This window comes from Cupressus sempervirens, chromosome 1 (assembly GCF_028749045.1).
Source record: "Cupressus sempervirens isolate cs-2001-9-10 chromosome 1, ASM2874904v1, whole genome shotgun sequence".
Taxonomy (NCBI): domain Eukaryota; kingdom Viridiplantae; phylum Streptophyta; class Pinopsida; order Cupressales; family Cupressaceae; genus Cupressus; species Cupressus sempervirens.
In genome coordinates, this window is record NC_143118.1 from 695135211 (window position 1) to 695150988 (window position 15778).

The 15778-nt window shown below is 33.0% G+C and overlaps 1 pseudogene; it reads right to left on the reverse strand.

The window, feature by feature from the left end:
• The window catches only part of LOC149579843 (scopoletin glucosyltransferase-like), a 57400-nt pseudogene that overhangs the window by 14414 nt on the left and 27208 nt on the right, over window positions 1-15778 (reverse strand).

Below are 15778 nucleotides of genomic sequence, written 5' to 3' on the forward strand. Positions count from 1 at the left end.
ATTAGCCTCCAAATAGGAATGGTCATGTTGGACTTAAACAAACAGGTATTTGGTAAAAACTACTCATAGTTTGAAGTCCTTGTGCACCTAGCAAAATTTGATCAAGTTTACAACAAATAAAATATTATAATGGTATCAATTTTAAGAACATTGAACTCTAAAATTTGTCTTTGACAAAAATCCACATTTTCGTTATCCATGATGAATCCAAATACGAAATACAATCCCCATCTTTCTTCATCCACACAATATTCTTCTTGCACTCTTGTTTTTCTTCCTAGTATGCGTTATGTTGTCTTTTTGTTTCATCTATTTTTGTGTTCCCACACTCTTATTAGTCCACAGGCACCAGGTTCTTTTCCCTCTTACTGCATTCTGTCATTACCCCACAACCCCACTTCTCTTTCTTGTTCACAACAACTTCCCTAAATTCCAATGAACTTCCCTATTTTATTACACTAGATCTAGCTTATAAGTTTGTTTCAAAATTCCTTCCATTCATCTTCCCTAAGGCAATTCAACTTTTACTTGATGTGTATTGTTATATTTAGAATTAGCATATAATGATCTTCTTGGAATGCAAATTAATTGTCAAGATTCCATATATTTATCAATAATAAAGCAACATGTTGATATAGATATTCAACAATTTCAACAATACTTTTTATTTGTTCAAATAAGCTCATTGTAATGTTACATTTTAAAAACATTGTGAATTAATATTCTTACCAACATTTATGGTAAGAGAAAAGAGGCTTTAATTTTATATATATATTGGGTACCACAATTAAAATAGATATACATTTTAGATCTAAAGTCAATACATGATACAAGTATGAAATTTTGGATCCAACAACTAATTGAACTAAATGTAAATATTACATCTAGAGTCACTATATGATGTGAAATTTCAAACACAAAAATCAACTAAATTAAATGTCTTCCTACAAATATTAAATATAGAATCTCATATGAAAACTTATACACTACTGCATCTAAGAGAAATTCCATATCATTAAACTAAATCTATTCTATAGAAAAAAATATTTATAAACTTCTAATTGTATTTTTAAGACTATATAATGTTTTCAAAATAAATTTTAATTTATCAAATCCATAATAAACAAACAAAATACAAAACACCATATTAGACAACTTCACTCCTACCGTATTAGACTACTTCACTCCAACTACTACTAATGTAGAGAAATAATAAATCTCAAACTAAACGAATAGACCAATTTGTACACACAAATTAGCACAAACTTGATTGCTCTTGCCTCATCTTTAACAGCTTGTGCATTTCACTTGTGAACCCTTGCACATGCATCTTTTAAGATCCTCCATCTGCAACAACTTTTTTGGCCATATCCTTGAGCTTCTTCGCAACCATTCGCACATCTTTACCGTTTTCATCACTAAGCACCTCTCTCAAAACCTTCTTCACCTTTTCTTCATTTGGAAACCCACTAAGATGTTCACACAACTAAATCCCCACTCCCATTTCTACCAAAATCTTTATATTAAAAAAGTGTTCAGCAAATGTAGGCCATCTAGCAATAAGAACACCAAGGCTTAAGCTCTCAAGCATAGAGTTCCACCCGTAGTGGTTCAAGAAGGCACCCACAGATGCATGTGAAAGGATCAAGAGTTGCGGTGCCGAGCCCCATATGACCACCCCTCATTCCTCTGTACACTCCAAAAAGCCCTCTCGAAGATAGTCTTCTTTACTTAAGCTCTTAGATTTAGTAACTCTAATGGCGTAAATGAAAGTTTGTTGGCTGCTTTCTATACCTCTGGCCAAGGCCTTTAGTTGCTCTTTAGAAAGGTTAATCACACTCCCAAAATGTACACAACAGATTTAGTTCTCTGAGAGTCTAGCCATTTGAACAACTCATCTGTAGCAATGTCTACAATTTTTCCACATGTGCTAACCTTATTACTTGTAGAAAAGGAAAAAAACATGAAAACAAATATTTACGTTAAATACTATATATAAAGAATTTTTTTCATGAAAATTTTAGTTTATTCATATTTTTATTCATTTTGGGCCACCCTTAAACATCAGACACTAAGGAAATGTAAACATTAATTTCCTAAATTACATTATTGATCAATAATAGGAAAAAATAATATTAACATGACATTTAACTCTTATATCTAGCCTTCTAGGCAAATGTAGTAGCACCAACCAAAACCTATTTTTAAAAAAATCAAAATTATTTAACACCAAATCAACATCAACCCAAATTTCGCAGGTCTCCATAAAGAATTTTGATTATCTAACTTGACATTAACATGAATCTAAACTCTTTATTTCTATATAAAAGTTCTTATCTAATTGCACTAAACTGTTCAATGTTTATAAGATTTATTAGTAGTCTAATTACTAAACTATTAAATGTGAACTTAAACATCCTAACAATCCCATCCCACTTAAATTATATAAAAAATAAGGAAATGACGTATACATTCAAAGTAGGCCTCTTTCATTAGATAAATGTCTTGATCATCTAACTCTTTATCACCCATCAACCAAAACATCTCTAGATCCCCATTCGATTCTTTAATAGAGCCTTATTAGCACTTTCCATATCAAAGGAGAGAAGTAAAACTTCAAAATAATACACTTACATGGAAAGCAAAACTTAAATAATAATCGCTTTAGTCTATATGATATATTGGAACTAAGATTCTTGTGAACCACTATTCTTGAAACATCGGTAAATCAATTAAACCATCTAGATACAATGACATGTGACGTGTACCATTCATTTAGAGATTGATTTGTGTCAATCACTACTCATAAAACATGGGTTAGTGATTTAAAATCTAAAACTACCAACCTATATGTAGTGTGTGCTAATTGTACCATTCATTTTGTTGAGAGATGAGTTCTTGTGAACTACTACTCATAAAACATAGTTAATAGATTCCTCTGAGAATACACACCTAGATGTAGTGAATACTAGATATCCATTCATTTTCACCAGAGATATAAAACATATGTCCATGAATTCACCTCGAAAAACTACCACAACTTCCAACCTCACTAACTAAAACAACTATTTTACCAAATCTTCTAATACTTACCAGCCCCACTGAAATAACTCATGGGAAGTAGAGGTCCAATGGCCCACACCGGTTTCCCCATAAGTTTCCTCAGGTGCTGGAGATACTCGGGCTCCAAATCCTCAAAAATATTAAGAATCAACCCTGACCCTCCTTTCTCTACAATCTGCAACATCGGCAAAAGAAACTTGGTGATTGGATTCATCTCATCTGCTCTCAAGAATATAACACAACTCATCTCAAATTCGAGACTGATTGCTGGCATTAGCACGGCTTGTGTTGTTCTCTCTCTCCCTCTTACTAATATACTCTTATTATCTTCTCAATTTAAAGATTTTTAAATTGAAATATTGAAGAAGATATATTATCACTTCTCTTTTAAGACCTTTCTTCAACCCACAACATCATTTGCTAAATGACCCATTACTTAAATTCGTATAATACACAAATTATTGTAACTAATATCCAAAAAAAATCCAATTTCCCTTTCCATAACTCTTAAATGTACCCATTGCACACCTAAATACAATTACTTCCATATATGGTACTGAGATGGAAACGTTTACCAGAAATGCAAATCTGCCATTCAACGAGCTCTCCCTATAATTGTCAGTTGCCCGAGCTCCACATTTTCCATCGCAAAGTCTCACACTCTGTCTTCCCAGGCAGCACACAAAAATGCAGAAAATGGGAAGCTCAAAAGCCACATTGCAATGTTCCCTTCATGGGGAACGGGGAATCTGATTCCCTTGATAGAATTTGCCAAGCGAATGGCATCGACCCACTCCTTCACAGTGACCTTCGTCACATCTTCCTTCCTCCTCTCTCAAATCCAGAGCCTCGCCTCTTCCGGTTTCAACATCCGACTCCTCCAATTCCCACCCCCCGAAGAAGAAGAATCCCAAAACCCCTCATTCCAATGGCGACTTCTTATTCAAAATGTTCACTCTCATCGAACAATCCAAATCTCCCGTCCGTGGCCTCCTTCAAACTCTGAAAATCCAAATATCTGCCTTCATCGCCGACCTCTTCTGCACAGTCATGCTCGAACCCTGCAACTCCCTGCAAATCGCCGCATACGTTTTACTGACCACGTCCGCCTCAAATCTGTGCCTGATGCTCTACCACCCGACCTTCACGGGTTAAACTCCATTCAAGAAATGTTAAGACTTTTCCGCGCTTTCTATCGCCCACTCCATGAACAAATCGAACACAATACAAACCGGCGGCGGCGCCAGTTCATGCTGTTGAAAAAGCGGCTGCATCCAATCATCAAAGGGCAGTTGGAGCCTTTTGGCAAGCGCAAAAATGCTGCCATGTGACGGTGGGGGACAAACATGGGAGCTCTCTTATGCCCTCTCGGAGGCACTGAAAGAGAGGAGTAGCAAGGACTAGGAGGCGAAGATCAATACCACTATTTACAGATTCGTCTACGAATTCTCGCAGACATGGCACGTTTGCGGAGGTTGTGACGTTAAGTGACGGTTAGACCTTGGGAGGCCACAAGCCTCGAGAGCTCCAATAGAGGAATGTAGTGATGCAGTGGATGGTGGAGGGTCGGAAGGTAGAGCATTAGGCACAGATTTGAGGCCGACGTGGTCAGTAAAACATATGCGAGGATTTGCAGAGAGTTGCGGGGTTCGAACATGACTGTGCAAAAAAGGTTGGTGATGAAATCGGATATTTGGATTTTCAGAATTTGAAGAAGGTCATGGACGGGGGATTTGGATTGTTCAATGAGATTGTACATTTTGAATAGGAAGTCACCATTGGAATGAGAGGTTTTGAGATCGTCTTCTTCTTGGGAGGTGGGAATTGGAGGCGTCGGATGTCGAGGCCCGAAGAGGTGAGGCTTGGATTTGGGAGATTCGGTTTGGGAGGGGAGGAAGGAATGTAGTGACCCAGTGCAGGAAAGGGGACGACTGCTACGTGTGGCTTCTGGAGTCCGGCTATTGGCGCTGGTAAATCAAGGAACTGAAATCACTGACAACTTCTAAAGGGGTACAGGCGAGATGAGAGTGGCAACTAAATCGCGTGCATCATCAGTTACAATTGTCTATTTATTGGAGTGGCCACGAGATGCATTTGACTAGCAGATAGATGGGTACTCGATTTCTATTTAACGCGGAAAAAATATGTGATGTAGAGTTCATCTGGCAGTTATTGAGGTCGCTGAACGAGTACTAGGACATTCATTTGTATACTGACGACGTTGTCATTGGTTTTAATTTGCATGTACCCCTATTATTGTGGGTAGTTGAAGGAGTACCGCGATATTTGTGGTTGTTGAGTACTCTGACATGTGTGTTGGTTGCTTTTTTCAATTGGCATGGAGTACCACTTTAGTGAAAAACAGATAATAGTATGTTAGTTAATTGTAAGTGTTTACTAATTACTAACATATATTAAAACATTTAGCTAACATATATGTTAAAATACTATTGTTTGTTACAAATATGTTTTTTTACTAAGGTGCAAATAAGTTGCTCTTTAAATGGTGCCTCTTTAATATATATTGCCAATTATTAGGGTGGGTGCAGGGGTATTAGAACTTTTATACACTAAGTTTGTTGTCATAGGGTGTTATTGACCTTAGAACTTTAATATACATGCACTGGCAATTATTATGGTAGTTGAACAAGTATTTACATATTCATATATTGAGGTGGTTGTCATCATGTGTTATTGGCCATAATTAAGTTTTTATTTGACAAGACTTTTAAATAACAACTTTTTTGCATCATAACTGTTGAGTAAAACTGAAGTTCAATTTGATGGTATATGATCTATTCAACAATACCCTAAAAATGTCAATCCAAGATTCATAAACTCACGAGAGATATCACAGCTATTTGCACAAGGGGTGAAGATAATAAATCAAGAGATTTATAAATGCAATTACTACTGGCTAATAAATTGAACTATTCAAATTATCACACCTCTAAGATTACTTTTTGCAAATAGACTCTAATCTAAAGTTCACACTTTAAACAATTGAACACAATGTCTTTATAATACTATGAATGTTATTAACACACTTTTAAATAATTAATCACAAATACTATTAACACTCCTCTAATCAATCATAATGTCTTTACAAATGCTATTACAAAGTTTTTCTCGATTAAAAGGTTGGTCTGATTTTACTTGGATTGCTATAGGAGGTTTTAGTGGCGGCAGGAAGTTGTTTGCAATAGAATGGTTTTAATATTGAGTGCGGTAGGAAGTATGATAAGAGTAGCAGGGAGTATGATTAGTGCGACAGGAAATATGATGATTAGAACAGGAAGTGGTTCAGTAAATGAATGGAAATTTAAGCAGTAGCAAAACAATGATATGTGATAGGTGAAAGAGATATGAATGCTTCAGCCAACTACTTCGTCGAGCAACTAAATCTTTGATTAACAGTAACAGACATTATATAGATTAACAATCATACATGCAACGAACTCCGATAATTGAGAAATATGTAAATTCACACATTCAACTTAATCTACAAAAAGATGCGTAAAATCAATCAATGTTGAATACTTACAAAATAAACTAAAGTGATCTCACTAGGTTTCTCGAGAGGGGGCCCTCCTCTGGTTCACAAGGTGAGAGAGATGTTTAAAACCAACTGCTACAAAAGCTTCACATTCTCAATCTCACATATTTCCAATAATATAAAGAGAGTCTTTTTCATATATCATCTGTCCATGTCATATGATTAACATTCATTTATACAAACTTAATATGTTTTAACTGAATCAATAACTATCTGGAATGACTGACGACCTATTCCCTATATGTAGAAGATGATTTTTTTTGGCCCTTGACCATATAACCATTTACAAAACTCAACTGAAATAACATACGGCCAAAAACTACTCTATTTAGCTGTTTAGAACTACTTGCATAGTATACAAAATTACAACTTTCAAAACTATTCTTTCAACTTAGACAGTCAACTCCATACTTTCACATCCCTAGTTCCTATAGCAGAATGAACCAAAATATATCAATTTTATGCATTAACCATCCACTCTTTCAAGAAGTATTTCAAACCTTAAGACTTTATCAAATGCATTATATTCCTTAATAATTAATGGCATAACAAGGGTTAGGATAGACTTAAGATAAGGTAAAAGTGTATAAAGAATGTACAAAAACAAAGCAGTTTGTACACCCATCAATTACTACCTAGAACGTCATGCCCAAAATTTAAGGCAAAAGCATACCCAATTTTAGACCTATCACTAAACTTAGAATGAGCTTTGGATATCATAGAAGTTGCTTTGAAGGTGGCAATCTTGAATCATCGTCTGCTAATGGTACCTTTCAATTACATGATGCCCTCCTCCCTTCCCCAAATCATAGGCTTTTAGTAAGATCTTCTCATATTGACCAGTTGTTCAACTAGCAAGAAGAGCCAAAAATGACATGGGCACCCTAGTATGTCTTTGATATTTGTGGAAATGAATCAAGCCCAAACACTCATTCCAAATTGATCATAAGGAAGAAGCTCACAACACATAACAAAGTGGTCAACATGATTTCCAACTCAATATTTCATTCTACTCCTATTGTCCAACTTTATCCTATTGTAAGACTATTGTATGATACTTCATATAACTATTAGGTGACACTTTTATCTATCATATAACATTTGAACCATCAGATCTAGAAATGAGCAGAAACTAACATAAAATGCTCAAAATAGGTAAAATTTTTAGTTACTTACGGCCTAGGGGTACTGACAATGTTGGTTGGGGTACATAAAATAAAAATGTACAAATGAATTGAAAATGACCTTTGGGCTCCCTTATATAGTATTTTAACCTAAGTTTTCAAAGTTTTGAATTTCCTTAAACAATGCACCCTTACTTCATTTCAACATCCTAGATTATTTTGGGATTAAAATTAAAATTTGGATTCATCTTGATTGTCAAAATTGCAATTTAAATTTTCTTTATTCTATGAGCAGATGACAGACCCTTTTCACGAACCAGGATCTATAAAACTTTTATCCCTTAAAATAACTTTACTGAATTCACCATATTTTCCATCTCAGATGTAATTCATGCATAACATAACTTGTAAATGTGAAGTGTTGTAATAATTAGATCTAACTATTAATCACATGCATGAATTGTAAACACATAACACAAAGATTTGGTTACCTAGAAACCTTCCAAGGTGAAGGTAACACTAGGATGAGGATGCCACCCATAAATCTTCAATACTGCAGCAATAAAGTTAACCTGTTAGGGTTATAACTTTGATCACTTCTAATCATCTACTCTATGAGGGGTCTACCCTGTTAAAGGTTGTTAGGACTATTAGGTCTTACCTTGTGAGAGGATTTCACACTTACAATAAAGTAAGGTATTAGTTAAGAGATTTAAAAAGTTCTAAATTAGAACCATTTTAAAGAGATTATCCCAAGTTCAATCTATTAGAATTGTCTTAGTATCTAATCCTTTGGTCTACACTATAATTGCTGATTACAAATCCCCTCCTTCCAATCTTAGATTTGATCTCCAAACTAATATGTCTTTACTCAATCCTTCACTACTTCATAAAGTTTCTATACTCTATTCTTCTTAACTATCTCAAGCATGCAACATCCAAAACTTAACTCCTTTTCTTCCTTCAAACACTTTGCGATCTCTAATGTGATAACTTTTTCCACTTCTATATAAAAATAAGGTTTGGATCTTCCTATTTAAATACTTCTAAATATTTTTCTAGATGCTTCCCTTTTTCCTCTTCATATGATTGGTTGTTCACCTCTCATAGGGATCAGTGATCCATATAAAATATGTAACAATCTTTGTAACATACTCTACAATTATTAAATGTCATGCCTATGTCGGCTTTAAATGATTTACCTCAAAGTTTATAACATTTTAGACTTTAATGTCTACTCTGTGTTGCTTGGCACTTTCTCTCTCTGATGCTCAGACATAACTATTCTTCATTCAATTTCTTGACCTAAAACAAAAATACTCGGCGACCAAAGACTTTCTTAGATATATCTCATCATATACATGTTTATTTATAAGTCTTCCACAAGATTTGACCTTTATACAGTAGCTTGGTCATAGTTATCTAACCAACTTACTCTACCTCATATATGATTAAGTGTTTTACACTAATAGGCAACAAGATTTAGAGACAACAACATAAGATACAATCATCCATCTCCTTTGTGAACCCAACCTATAACTAACCCTTCATTCTTCCTCATTTCTTCCATCAATAACTTTTGGTCTTTTGAGTTATCACCATTTTAGGACTCTTTCACACCCTTCAAGCTTAGTGCTATCTTTGACTTGATTTGGTTTCTCCACCACCTTGAGGGCTTTGCTAACTTCATGGAAAACTGCTACAGATACTCAGGTACCTCACATACTACTCCTCTGTTGACATCACCATCTTCAATTTGAGACCCAGAGCTCATGGCTGGTATGCCTAGACTAGTACTTGACTTAGCTCGATTAGGATCGATAATTATCATCTCCCTCCTTACCATTTCTCACTGGACACTCCCGTTCATCTACTCCCCTCACAAGGAAATTTGAATGGGCATGTTAGACTTGACATATACAGAAAACACACCACCACGACCTAGGTTAACCCACATTGGTGTCTGCACCCATGAATGACCTTCTTCTTGGAGCATTTTCATGAAATACATGAGGGGATGATTGTGTACCCTTTCTACTTGAGTTGTTTCTTGAGCCACGCCCTTGGTATCTCCCTCGAGTCCTTCAGAGTGGGTTGACATAGGTTGTGTTGTTAGATAGATCACCACTTGGTTAGAGATGATTGGATCTGTCACCTTTGTACTCTATCTGAGATAGAGATCAAGATCCATTTCATCATTAAAAAATAATCTCATGATATTTTTATACATAAAAAATAGTCTTGTGATATTTTCATCACTAAATAACAATCTTGTGATATTATCATCACTAAAAAATAAACTTGCTATATTGTCATCACTAAAATAAACTTGAAATATATATCACTAAAAAATAAACTTACAATTTTATCATAACTCACAATAAATTTTTGATATTATCATCACTAAGACATAAACTTGTGGTATTTTTATCACTATAATCTTATGATATTTTCATCACTAAAAAATAAATTTCTTATATTATCATGACTAAAAAATAAACTTGTGATATTTTCATTACTAAAAAATAAACTTTCAACGTTGTAATCAAAAAAATTAAATTTGTGGTAATATCTTTACTAAAAAAATCAATTTGTGCTAGTCATTACTAAAAAACAAACTTGTGATATCACTATCACTAGAAAATTAACCTTGACATTATCATTAATAAAATAAATTTTTGATATTGTCATCACTAAAACATAAACTTGTGATATTGTTATCACTAAAAAATAAACTTTCAACATTGTCATAAAAGTAACTTATGATATTGTTATCACTAAAATTTAAAATTGTGATATTATCATCACTAAAAAATAAACTTGCAGTATTATTATCACTAAAAAATAAACTTGTTATATGGTCATCACTAAAACAAACTTGTAGTATTAGCATTAATAAAAATAAAAGTAAACTTGAGATGTCATCTCTAATAACTAAATTTATTATATTGTCATCACTAAAAAATAACCTAGTAATATTGCTATCACTCAATAACAAACTTGTGAACTTTTCATCACTAAAAACAAAATTTTTGATATTGTCATCACTAAATAAAAAACTCACAATTTTATCATCACTAAAAATTAAACTTTCAATATTATACATGACATGGTATGTGATGGAGCATGGCCTCTAGGTGCTAATAAGTTGTAGTGTAGTCACTGGCTAAAGACAAGGCATGTAAGTTTTTAACATAAGAGTGGACAACCAATGCAAGAATCCTAAACTTTTCTTCATCTAAATATATACTTCTTACCATGTAAATTTTGATCCATCTCACCTTTCCAATTGTGAACTTTTTCATTATTGTTTTGCAAAGGTTGTTGTGATACTCATCACGTGGTGTCCATACCTTGTTCCATCCCTCACCTTGCTCTAAAATTAATGCTTTTACTAGGACATTTATATAAGCTTTGGCATTATTGCATTTTCCTAAATGATTTGGATTTTGTACCTAGCCCATGGGTCAAAGTATATTGAATACTATTGAAGCACTAGTTGTATATGCATTCTTCATTTGACATCAATGAGATTGATTACTTTCTTCATTAACAATTATTTTTGGGCAACATTCACAGTGGTTGTATTAAAAGGGATTATCCTCCCCCATTTAGGAATAAGCCACCATCAAATTATTAGAAGGCTTCTTTCACCAATTTCCTTGAACTTTGGGTTATTAGTCAAATTCAACTAGTTCAATTCTCTTTAATTTTGACAAATTGAAACAAATTTACAAGATTACAAAAAAATCATACCAAAATTTTCCTCTCCAATGGGCCCATTTTATTAATCCTATTTACCAAGTCAATTTATGTGATTATTTTTTAAAGATACTTTGGTATTATACCATAAGAATCACATATATAGATGTTTGATTGAGAAAGAAAACAAGCCTATAAAATTTTTAGAATACAATGCTTGTGTACACTATTTAAAATAATAATGTATTTATGTAACCTATTTATTAATAGATGAGTAAAAAAAACCCAATAAAGAGTAACATGATTAGATGATCAAAATATACTTTTCAATCATATGCATGACATGGTATATGATGGAGCATGGCCTCTGGGTGTTAATAAGTATCACTGTAGCTAGTGCCCAAATACAAGACGTGTGAGCTTTTTACATAGGAGGGGACAACCAATGCAAGAATCATAAACTTTTGTTCATCTAACTATATACTTATTATCATGTAAAATTTCATCCATCTCATCTTTTGAGTTGTGAGCTATGCCATTATTCTTTGGCAAAGGTTCGTCTATTACCAATCACGTGGTGTCCATACCTAATTCCATCCCTCACCACCCTCTCAGATTAATGCTTTTACATGGAAATTTATAGAAGATTTGAAACTATTGCATCTTTCTAAATGATTCAGATTTTGTACCTAGCCAAGGGTCAAAGTAGATTGAATACTATTGGAGCACTAGTTGTGTATGCATTCTTCATTTGACATTGATGAGATTCATTAATTAATTTATTTACTTTTTGGAAACATGCACAATGGTTGCATTAAAAGAGATTATCCTTCCCTACTTAGGAATAAATCACCATCAACTTATTAGAAGGCTTCTTTCGCCAATTTCCTTAAACTTTTCATTATTAGTCAAGTTCAAATAGCACAATTCTCTTTAATTTTAACAAATTGAAACAAATTTACAAGATTAAAGAGAAAGCATACCAAAATTTCCACTCAAGTTAGCCCTTTTTATTAATCCTGTTCACCAATTCAATTAATGGATCTATTTTTTGAATATGTTTTGGTATTATGCCATAGGAATCACATATATAGATGTTTTTTTGAGAAAGCAACCAAGCCCTATAAATTTTTTTAGGTTACAACACTTGTGTAGACTATTGAAAACAATAATGTATTTATGTATCCTATTAATTAATAGGTGAGTAAACAACACCCATTAAGGACTAACATGATTAGATGATTAAAATATATACTTTTACGTGATATGCATGACATGGTATATGATGGAGCATGGCCTCTAGGTTTTAATAAGTTTCACTATAGTCAGTGCTCAAAGACAAGACATGTGAGTTTTTTTTACATAGGAGGGGACAACCAATGCAAGTATCCTAAACATTTCTTCATCTAACTATATACTTCTTATCATCTAAAATTCCATCCATCAAATATTTCCAATTGTGAGCTATGTCATTATTCTTTTGCAAAGGTTGGTGTGATACCAATCATGTGGTGTCCATACCTTGTTCCATCCCTCATCTCCCTCTCAAATTAATCCTATTACACGAACATTTATATAGGCTTTGAAACTATTTAATCTTTCTAAATGATTTGGATTTTGTATTTAGCCAAGGGTCAAAGTAGATGGAATGCTATTGGAGCACTAGATGTATGTGCATTCTTCATTTGACATTGATTAGATTGATTATTTTTTTTTTTAATAATTTTTTTTGGCAACATGCACATTGGTTGCATTCAAAGGGATTATCCTTCCCTCCTTAGGAATAAGTGACCATCGACTTATTATAAGGCTTCTTTTGCCAATTTCCTTGAACTTTGGGTTATTACTCAAGTTCAACTAGCTCAATTATCTTTAATTTTGACAAATTGAAACAAATTAAAAAAATTATAGAGAAATCATACCTAAATTTCCTCTCAATTGAACCCTTTTTATTAATCCCATTCAATGATTCAATTTATAGATTAATTTTTTGAAGAGATTTTGGTATTATACCATAGGAACCACATATATAGATGTTTATTAATAGGTGATTTGGATTTTGAACCTAGCCAAGGGTTAAAGTAGATTGAGTACTATTGGAGCACCAAATGTATATGCATTCTTCATTTGACATTAATGAGATTGATTAATTTTTTTATTTAATAATTTTTTTGGCAACATACACATTGGTTGCATTAAAAGGGATTATCCTTCCCCCCTTAGGAATAAGCCACCATCAACTTATTAAAAAGCTTCTTTTTCCAATTTCCTTCAACTTTAGGTTATTAGTCAAGTTGAACTAGCTCAATTCTCTTTAATTTTCACAAATTGAAACAAATTTACAAGATTAAAGAGAAATCATATAGAAATTTCCTCTCAAGTGAGCCCTTTTTACTAATCCCATTCACCCATTCAATTTATGGGTTGATTTTTTGAAGATGTTTTGGTATTATACCATAGGAATCACAAATATAGATTTTTGTTTGAGAAAGCAACCAAGCCTTATAAAAAATTTAGAATACAATGCTTGTGTAGACTATTTAAAATAATAATATATTTATGTAACCTATTTATTAATAGGTTAGTAAACAACACCCAATAAATAGTAACATGATTAGATGATGGAAATATATTTTTGCATCATATGCATGGCATGTTATATGATGGAGCATGGCCTCTGCATGCTAATAAGTTGTACTATAGCCAGTGCCCAAAGATAAGTCTTGTGAGCTTTTTACATAGGAGGGGATAATTAATGCAAGAATCATCAACTTTTGTTTGTCTAACTATATACTTCTTCTAATGTAAATTTTCATCCATTTCATCTTTCCAATTGTGAGCTATATCAATATTTTTTTAAAAAGAATGGTGCGATACCCATCATGTCATGTCCATACCTTGTTCCATCCCTCACGTCCCTCTCAAATTAATGCTTTTACATGGACACTTATATAAGATTTGAAAATATTTCATCTTTCTAAATGATTTGAATTTTTTAACTAGCCAAGTGTCAAATTAGATTGAATACTATTGGAGCACTAGTTCCATATGAATTCTTCATTTGAAATTGAAGATATTGATTACTTTCTTTATTTAATAATTTTATTTTGGCAACATGCACAGTCGTTGCATTAAAAGGGATTATCTTTCCCCCCTTAGGAATAAGTCACCATCAACTTATTAAAAGGCTTCTTTTGCCAATTTTTCTTGAATGTGGGTTATTAGTCAAGTTCAACTAGCCAAATTGTCTTTAATTTTGACAAATTAAAACAAATTTACAACATTAAAGAGAAATAATGCCAAAACTTCCTCTCCAGTGAGCCCTTTTTATTAATCACATTGACCAATTCAATTTATGGATTGATTTTTGAAGATGTTTAGCTATTATACCATATATATCACATATATAGATGTTTGTTTGAGAAAGTAACCAAGCCCTATAAAATTTTTAGAATACAATGCTTGTCTAGACTATTTAAAATAATAATGTATTTATGTAACTTATTTATTAATAGGTGAGTAAGCAACACCCAATAAAGAGTAACATGATTAGATGATCAAAATATACTTTTGATTTGTATGCATGACATGGTATATGATGGAGTTGTTAGCATGAATGTTGATGATACTATTCTATGGGAGTATTCTGAGCATTGGAGAGTACTGATATGTTACATTCATGACTGTATTTGTCATTGATGTCAACTTAATAGTATATTTGTGGATACTAGAAGAATAGAAATTAGAGATATTATGTTGCACAATAATTGAGTAAGGGTTAAGTGATGCGCAGTTAAGAATGTGTTCTTGAGAGTTTCCTAATGACGTGGTGAAGAGGATGAAGTCATAATCAAAGATGTATGAAAATTGTGTTTGATTTACTATGAGTAGCATAGAAACATATAATCTATTTGGCAATTTTTGATGTTTGCATTGTATCTTTTTGCAATGATATAATGAGGTTGTGCATAGTCCACCAGTAAAAAAGAATAGTCAAGTTATGATGTCAGCAAGTGCACAAGACCTAGAGTAGCATGTGTAAATTTTTGTATAGACTGTGAGCCAACAGTACTATTGTAGTTGTAATTAATTAATTATCTAATTTTAATTGATTGGGAAAGCCTCAAGGCTGACTCAAGGAATTATTATGATGGTATTGTATAAAAGAAAGATATTTTCCTTGATTGTATAAGTATAAATTATCTATTGTGCATTATATTTAAGAAGTGCAAAAAGGAGCAAAGTGTTTATTGAATGTGTGTAAGTGATCCGAGGGATTATTGGATGCACAATTCATGATCTGGTTACAAGATTAGGAGTAGAAGTTTGGTTG